Raw genomic sequence first — 9059 nt, forward strand, 5'->3', positions numbered from 1 at the left:
TTTTTTAAATTAAATAATAGACTTAAATATCAGCGCTGTCCACTTTTTATATGAAAGTGAGATCCTAAATGCTAAAAGACGTCAAATGGACAATATTTTCTCCCTAGTGCATAACATACGAATTCAGGAGACAAATTCTGAAGATGGAAAGAAGTTAATGGATTTGCATCCTGAACAGCTTGGGTTTTCAGAACATGAGTACAGCTGTTTTCTAATTGTTCCATGCAGACTTGGCATTTCTTTGCAGCTATCTCTGTCATCCTTGAAAAATCAACTCTCTTGGGCAAAAGTGAGTGTGAAATTGTCTGCTGCTAAAGCAGATGCCAATAGAGCCATGTACCAAGCCATGAACCAAGGCTATGAATGCGAAAGTGGCTTGATTTGCTCATGCAGTGGTTATTTTGATGATGCCTAAAGCTTCGGGCGGGAAGGTAAACGCCGTTTCTGTGTGCTGCTCTGGTTCGCCAGAAGCGGCTTAGTCAGGCCGCCCACATGACCTGGAAGCTGTACGCCGGCTCCCTCGGCCAGTAAAGTGAGATGAGCACCGCAACCCCAGAGTCGTCCACACCCAGACCTAACGGTCGGGGTCCCTTTACCTTTAAAGCTTTATTATGGTGAAAAAATACTTTTTCTTTTTCTTTTTCTTTTTTGGAGCAGGGTAGGTAATTGTATAAATCAGACATAGATCCCATGTCCAGGTAATGATTACTTTGTAGGAATGTAACATTTTTATACATGACTGTATTTTGAAATATTTTGTTTAAGCTGCCTGCTGTTGCTTCTGTCTTTTGAACACTGCTTATTTAAAATAATCAAAATCATATTTCCTAACTCTCAGTTGAGTTTTCTCAAGAAAGCAAAGGATAAAAATACTTCTTTCAAAGCCTCGGCCAATACATTCTTGCCAACTTGATTTGGATTCCAGTGCCTTAAAAAAACACACAACAACAACAACTATTGAGGAAACTTGCAAAGAGAGAGAGAGAAATATTCCATTCTTAAATCAAGTAATTTCAGCCCCACTTGTCCTGTTTTCTGCTCTGTTCTCCGTGTGCATCTTTCTCACAATTTCAAAAAACATGGAGCTTTTCATTTTATTCTAAAATTCTTAAAGGAGTAAGATTGGCCATGATTCTTTGCCCGTATTTCAGATTTGGACCTCCCAGTAATTGTGATTGCTATATGTCTGTCTGGCTATTCCTTGTTCTCTTCATAGAATCTTTATTTCCCAAACCTGAGGTTGTTCTTTCTATCTTTTTGTGGGAAGGGGGATGCAGATCATATTGTAACATACACTAATTTGTCTCATTTTTCATTGTCTTATTATCTATCTCTGTGTCATGTTTCTTTTCCATTTTTATTTGTTGCAGCTTGTTCGTTCCAAAGAACCAAATTCTACAAGGATGAAGGCCAGCTATGTTTCTGAAGCACCCAAACTGGAGATGACATGTTTGGCTCTGACTCCAAGTTTCCATTATGTCTCAGGCATTAGGGGAGCTACAGTGATATACTGATTCCATAATTCTGTACTCTTGACAAGCCACCAGTCCAACCAATAAGACAAGGTGCAAACATAATTGTCTCCATTTTCTGAATGTGCAAAAACCACTTATATAATAGTTGTCCCCTGGAAAGGAGCTGTTTATTTCTTCTACAGAAACATACAAGTTTAGGACAGGGTAGCAGAGCCCAACAACCTGAATAACACCCAGTTGCGACATCCTGCGTCTTGTCAACATCCCACACAATCCTCTTGTTACTGTTTTGTCTCAAACAATAATAAAAGCAAGCCCCAGGTTGGCCATTGTAAATAGCAAATAGGTCCAGTCATGACCGACTCTGGGGTTGAGGCGTTCATCTCGCTTTATTGGCTGAGGGAGCTGGCGTACAGCTTCCGGGTCATGTGGCCAGCATGACTAAGCCACTTCTGGCGAACTAGAGCAGTGCACAGAAACACTGTTTACCTTCACGCCAGAGTGGTACCTATTTATCTACTTGCACTTGACATGCTTTTGAACTGCTAGGTTGGCAGGAGCAGGGACCGAGCAATGGGAGCTTACCCCGTCACAGGGATTCGAACTGCCGACCTTCTGATCAGCAAGTCCTAGGTTCTGTGGTTTAACCCACAGCGCCACCCGTGTCCCTTCAATAGCAAATAAGTCTGCACAAATGGTGTCCACCAAAGGAATGGGGGATAAATTTGATTCAGTTCACATTTAAAGGTGAGCTTGCTGAATTTGCACTCTCTGAAACAATGTGCAAACTGAAACACAGCTGGGTGTTGTAATCTGCACTTATTTTAATTTTGCAGTGCAGTCAAGCCATGCATATTTATTATTTTCATTGCCATGATCCTACACAATGTTGAAGGGAAACTCCCCACCGGAGTAGAAATCATATATTGAACAGATGGAAAGCTTTTAACTTGGGCAGGCTGGAAGCAAAGAGTAAGGTTACCATAACTTCCGTGATAGAGTTCAATATGGTGATGACAACGTAGTGTGTGCACACTCAGAGGATGATCTCCAAAACATCATAAATATCTTCGTAGAAGCTTACAGAAAGCTTGGCCTATATCGCTCAACATCCAAAAAACCAAAGTGCTGCACTAACAAGCACAAAACAACCCCTTTGTAACGTTGGAAAGTGTTGATCACTTCTCCTACTATGGCAGTTATCTTCCCACAAGGGCTGACAATGATGCCGAAAGCCAGCATTGCCTGAGCTCTCTGAGTTTAGCTTTCTCCTGACTGAAGTGCAGAGTGTTTGAGGACCAGGACATTCGCAGTGAAACCAAAATGCTTGTTTACAAAGCTATTGTACTACCAAGCTTACTGTATGCTTGTGGAACATGGACCACTTATAAACACTATATCCAACTCCTCGAAAGAGTCCATCCATGGTGTTTCTGGGGAAAAAAATACATATCACTTAGGAAGATAGGCAAACATGTCAGTGTACTGGAAAAAGCAAAGATCACCAGTGTTGAAGCAATGATTCTTCAACATCAACTTTATTGGACATGTTGTTTGGATGCCGCATGATCGTCTTCCAAAGCAACTACTCTATTCCCAACTTAAAAATGGAAAGCATAATGCTGGTGGTCAACAAAAGAGGTTTAAAGACTCTCTCAAAGCAAATCTTTTTTAAAAAAGTAGTTTAAACACTAACAACTTGGAAACACTAGCCTACGAGCTTTCCAATTGGAGAACAGCCTTTACCAAAGGTGTCATGGACTTTGAAGATGCTCAAACTCAGGACGAAAGGGAGAAATGTGCTAAAAGGAAGGCACACTTGGCAAACCCTCACCATGTTCAACTCCTGCCCAGAAAACTATGTCCCCACTGTGGAAAGATGTGTGGATCCAGAATTGGCCTCCACAGACACTTACAGACTCACTGTTAAGACCGTGTTCATGGAAGACAATCTTACTCAGCTACTAATGATTGCCAAAGAAGAAGAAGAAGCAATATACCAGGGTAAAGTGTTTCTAGAAATGCATATATTTTTGAAAATAACATACTAAGATGCATATATTGTGGGGAAATGCTTTGCGAAAATGTGTAGATTAAGAAAAATTACATAGAAAAATGTGTGTATTATGATAAATTTGCACTAAAATGCTAATAAATTTTAATAAGGACCCTATAAAAAATGTAAACTGGTGTAGGGATGAATTTAAGATTGGGGGAAAAATGAGAAATAGAGAGAAACCAAAACTGACATGTTTGCTCACCCCTACCTACCAACCCAGTTCAACTAAGCAGTCCTATATGACACAAGTCATGCACTGGGATACAAGTCTTATAGATATAAGGTATAATGTTAGCTCAGTGTTCCTGGGGTAAGATGTCCAGGAAACGCATACTGAGACTATTGACAGGGTTAGAGAGTTGGGCTAGGAGTTGGGAGACCATGGAATTTTACCATTGCGCTGTGGAGAGCGTACTAACTTATGGTCTGTGTGTGTGGTTTGGGAGTTGCACGGCCAGGGAAAAAACAATGCTATCCAGGGTTGTAAAGACTGCAGAGAGAATTATTGGGTGCACTCTGTTACGAAAAAGGAGCAATGCAGAAGCGAGCTCCAGGTGGCTGGAATGGTAAACAGGAAACTGATGTTATTGGATTGTACCGTGGGAACCAGGGACAGTCTGTTCAGTGCTCTGAGCGCCGGATGTTAGCTCAGAGTGTCACATGACCCTGTACTGGAAGTACATGGGTGGAGTTTTTCTCTCTCTGCAGTTGTGAATCAGAGGGTACAGACGTGTTTTCTCTGTACTGGTGAAAGACAGGAATAAAGACATGTAAATATATTTCTGTCTGTCTCATTCCCCCCCCCCCCTGGAGATGGGAGGGGGAGGAATGGTGTGTTCTTTTCACGTTTGAGAAGAATCGCCGATTGGAGACCTCCCTTGATCTTGCCGGGAGTCGCAGACAGGAGGTCACAAGGATTCAAGCCGGGCACCTGGAGGGTGGCCAAATTCCTCAGAGCTAAGCTGGTTCTGCTGGCTTGAAACCGACACACTCTTCCCACCTTAGATCAAATCTATGCTGCCAGGTGCCATAAGAAAGCGGCAGAGATAGCACATGATAGTACGCACCCTGGAAATGATCTCTTTCAGCTTCTGCCTTCTGGAAGAAGGTATAGGGTTATAAAGGCCAGGACTAGCCGCCTGAGAAACAGTTTCTACGCTAATGCAATTCTGGTTCTAAACGCAGCCTAAGGGGTCTCTGTAGTATAGTGTATTTTAAAATGGAATTTTAGAGTTTTTAGGGGTTTTTGAATGTTTTATGTAGTTTTGTAGTAGTTTTATGTATTTATGTAGTTTTATGTAGTTTTGTGGTAGTTTGATGTAGTTTTATGTAGTTTTTCAATTTCATTGTTCTGCAAGGGACAATGACAATAAAGATATCGTATCGTAAGTATTGTTCAATGGGTATGCTTTGCCTTCAGAAAATAAATAGCAAAAAAGTGATGAACTTGAAGTTTTTTAGTCAAAGGCTAAGAAATCCAATATTAGAAAGATATTGCTTCTTAGTAAGTGAGCACATTTTCCCAAATCCTTTGACGTGCCCCTTTCCTCTCCATTTTTAATTCCATCCTTCCACAAAGACAGCTCAAGAATTTTCTGTTTTTATATTTCGATATGAGCTATTGTAATAAACCGAACTGGACCTCTGGAGACTATTGATGTTGCCCCAGATGAAATATATGGGCGGGACGTTTTTCAATGCTAACCAGGGCTTCCAAGCCACCACCTGGTTCATTTCCTGTGATTTTCTCACTCAACGTGCCAAAAGTAACTTGGCTTGCCCCTTGATATTTTGCATCTTGACAAGGATGCAGGGATCCATTTGCTGCTCCTCTCAGGGAGCAAATGTATTCGGCCAGCCCTGCTGAAAAGCTGGCCACTGAAAAGCCAGTGAATTCTTCGGAGAAGCGATGGAGTAATCATGAGAGTACCTTGTGAATGCTCAAGTGCACCCGACCAAACATTTGAAAACAGATCCACTCACAAGCATATTTTGATCCCAGCCTTTGTGTTTAGGATTTCAGGCAGAATTATTCCCTAGCAAAATTAGTTGTAACAGATATGGCAAACCTGTGGCCTGCCAGATGTTGGTGGACTCAACACACATCACCCCAGCCAGGATGCCAATAGTCAAGGTGAGAGTTCTTTTCTAATAACATCTGGAATAACAACTTGCTCCCTATCCCTAAGTTAAATTCTACTTAACTGGAAATGTTACGGATTAGACCCGGAGTGTCATGTATATAGCTGCATATAAATATGATTGTACAATTCACAATTGGCTGGGAGTGGGGTTGTAACATTTCAGGGGGCACTTATCTTTGATGGTAGTGTTGTGTTGGATGGCATTTCTCTTGGTACAATGTTAGGCAAACCACTGCTCCAAGAGGGCTTCTAAGGAGGGGAAATGGAGTAGCCATTTCTGTCCCTCAATTTCTTTCAGAACAATGCTATATCATGACATGGCATAATTCCTGCAGAATTTAGGGTAAGGAAGATGCAACCATTGGCAACTGCTGAGATGTGCGAAGCCAGCACAGGCTATAAATAGCATCCCTGATACTTTTAAATCCTCTCTAATACTGTCTCTCCCCCTTCCAGTTTTAGGTACACCTCCCCTGCCCTGAAAAAGCTCAGCAAAAAGTCCAATACTCTTAACTTTCTGTTCAACCCTAGATAAGATGTACATGTCCCTTCCTCTGGTTTTTGATACTTCCCCCTTTACTTGGCCCTTGGCCCCTTTCTCTGCTTGCACACCAGTACATGTGTCCTCTGCCTTGATGTTCTAGCATAACTTTGAAAAACTGGCAGAGAATCTCCTGATCTCCAGATTTCTTCTTCCTCACAGTCTGGGCTTGGGCTCACTCTATGATTAAAGGGAATGATTCTCTGCTGCTGCTCTGAAGTCCCATTTCAACTTTTTGTCAGTTGGATCTCTGCTGCCTCTTTGATCTGCGGGGACAACTTTGTGGCTGCCTAAAATGATAGATCAGAGGAGGAAATTAATATCAATGCCAGATGCCGACGTACACTGGTGTGCAAGAATTGACACAAGTTTCTCTCTTTGTTAGATGTAAAGAAAGTACTCTTTCTGTGAACGCCGATTGCAGTGAATAACGGCTTGGAGATGCAGGAGAAAGACCTGGTGTTCTTTAAAGGCAGAACAATTCTTTCAAGCAAAACGATAACTGCAGAGCGGACAAATGGCTCTTTACCATCAGCCCAGCCTGGAGCTATGTGCTACAAAATTTGGCTAAAAGGGGGGAAATGTTTAAATGGGTGGAACTATTTGGAGAACTTCTTATAAAGTTTGGCTGCAATTACATAACTCTGAGCTCTGATGAAAACAGGGGTGTCCTAAGGAAAAGTGGGACATTCTGGGATGAAATCAGAAACTGGGATGGCTTTTGTCCCTGGAAGATAGACTCTTTTGGAGGGGCTGCAACCCATTCATACAAGGATATCTGCTTGGGAAATGGAACTCTTTTTCCTACCCCACGTGTTCTCCCAACCCTCTGAAGCAGATTGGGGCAGGGGCTCCCCAGGGGAGTACAAGGAGGGTAAGTTCTGTTGGCCAAAGAGAAGTCATGGGATGAGTTTGTTGGATACAACTGTCTGGTGGTGACTTTGTACAGAGAAAAACAACAATCTACACCTTTATTTAATATGGTTGTGCCCCAGATTTGGTCAAGGTCCAAGACCTGAGCTGATTTGGGCTAATTCAGGGCCATGGTCAAGTCAGGTTGAGTTACTCCTGGACTGTTGTGGGTCACCTTGGGCAGCCCAGTGTGATCTGGGTCAGTGCTGGATTACCAAGTAGTCAGAGTTGGCACCTGCCTATGCCCCCCATGGCTTTTAGGGACCCCACAACAACAGATAAAAATAATATTGATTTGATCTTGAAATAAAATTACAAAAAAAAAAAAACATATTAGGGTTTGCAAGGAGGAACCCGAGATTTTGACTGCCTAGGGTTTACTCTGGCACTTAACTGGAGCTCTCAGAGGCTGTAGCATCAGGCAGGCAAGAAGGGGGGGACTGTAAAAAAAGATATGCCTATCATTAACCAAGGTTCAAAATACGCATTATGTTACTGTCATTTTTAAATCTTGTGCTTCAGACTCTTTCAGTCTTTTAAAACTAATTTTAAAACCATGGTATAAGAAGAGGATTTTTGTATTGTTTCTGCATTGCTGAAAATTGCCCACCCATCTGCTATTTGTCTTGGAGCTAGTAAAGTATAACAATATCCCAGTACTTGTTAGGACAGAGGAAGAAGCAGGTTGATGCTGAGAGACATTGTAGTAGTTAGTCCCTTCCTCAGCTAGAAAGCTGGTTGGTTGGATGACCTCTCTTGTCTTTTTACAGTAGATGACATTCCAGCTGTGCGAAAACACACACGTTTTTCCATCCTCCATCCAGGGAAGCAAGAAGCATTATCACAGTTCAAGGACACATTCCAGCCAGGCAAAAGCACTTGAAGAGGAGCAGGGTTCAAGAAGGAGGAGGAGAGACAGGGAAGCATGGAGGGCTGCATTCAGCCCCCGGTCTGATGTTGTGGTTCGAGGACCCGACCCCCGCAATGTGAAATGAATACACAAGGACACATGATATAAGGTTAATGGGCAAGGAAAGGCCACAACTTTATTGATTACAGCAGTGAAAAGGTATTGGCTTAGGCATTGGATCTCTAAAACAAGTGGGTTTATTCACCAGTAGGTGGAGCCTGTTGATGCTAATCCAACTATAGGCTCACCCCTGATGTCACCGAGGGTCGTGCCATGGCCTCCCGCCAAGCAGGCATCGGACAGAATACACGACCGCCAGATTCCTTTAACGGAATACCCAAAAATTGAAGGCATAGGCGATGGCCACACCTAGCCCTTCGACACACCACAACACATTATTCCAATGCCTAACCTACCCACCAATACCACAAAAGTTGTGACGATTGCTACGAGGTAGGCGAAAAACCAAAAGGCCTAATGCCAAATGGAAAAACTCCTACCAGGCCCCCTGGACAACCAGGGCGACCAACCTAAGGTCCATAGCAAGGCCAATGACCTAAGCCCTAACTCAAAGGGAGTGGAGGGTGGGTGACTCGCGACGAGACGACGGCGAAGAATGAGGCTGGGGAGAGGCTGGCGCTGCAGCAAAAGGTTGCTAAGCACGCCCCCTCGGAGGCACCTGGTTGGGTGCCTGCCGAGGGGCGTGGGCGCCAGCCAGGAGAGGTGGAGGCAGGGGGCTAACGCCCCCTGCTAGGGGCGGTGCTCGGGCTCCCGCCCACAACCACTCCCCTCTCTTCCACGGAGAAGAGTCTTTCTCCACCTGCAGAGAGCACCATGTGGCCCCTCTAGAGGTTCAGTATGGCTTGTGCAGACACAGGGTCATTCAAAGGTCCCGAGGAATTCTTACAGAGGCACAGAAACATTTGCATGTGCCAGATGGAGCCGCAACACGGCTGTCCGATTCATCTCAGCATCTTTCCTCCCAACACTAAGCTGTCACCAAATCCCCAAAGCAGAT

At 43.5% G+C, this 9059-nt stretch overlaps 1 long non-coding RNA gene across 1 annotated transcript; it reads left to right on the plus strand.

Moving 5' to 3' along the window:
• Positions 1-1375: 1375 nt before the first annotated feature.
• On the plus strand, positions 1376-8081 carry LOC128412387 (uncharacterized). Its single transcript, XR_008330079.1, has 3 exons — positions 1376-1565; positions 5558-5668; positions 6605-8081. It is a non-coding gene; the product is annotated as an uncharacterized LOC128412387 (long non-coding RNA).
• The last annotated feature ends 978 nt before the right edge of the window (positions 8082-9059 follow it).

The sequence above is a fragment of the Podarcis raffonei genome, chromosome 4, assembly GCF_027172205.1.
Source record: "Podarcis raffonei isolate rPodRaf1 chromosome 4, rPodRaf1.pri, whole genome shotgun sequence".
In the NCBI taxonomy this organism is placed as follows: domain Eukaryota; kingdom Metazoa; phylum Chordata; class Lepidosauria; order Squamata; family Lacertidae; genus Podarcis; species Podarcis raffonei.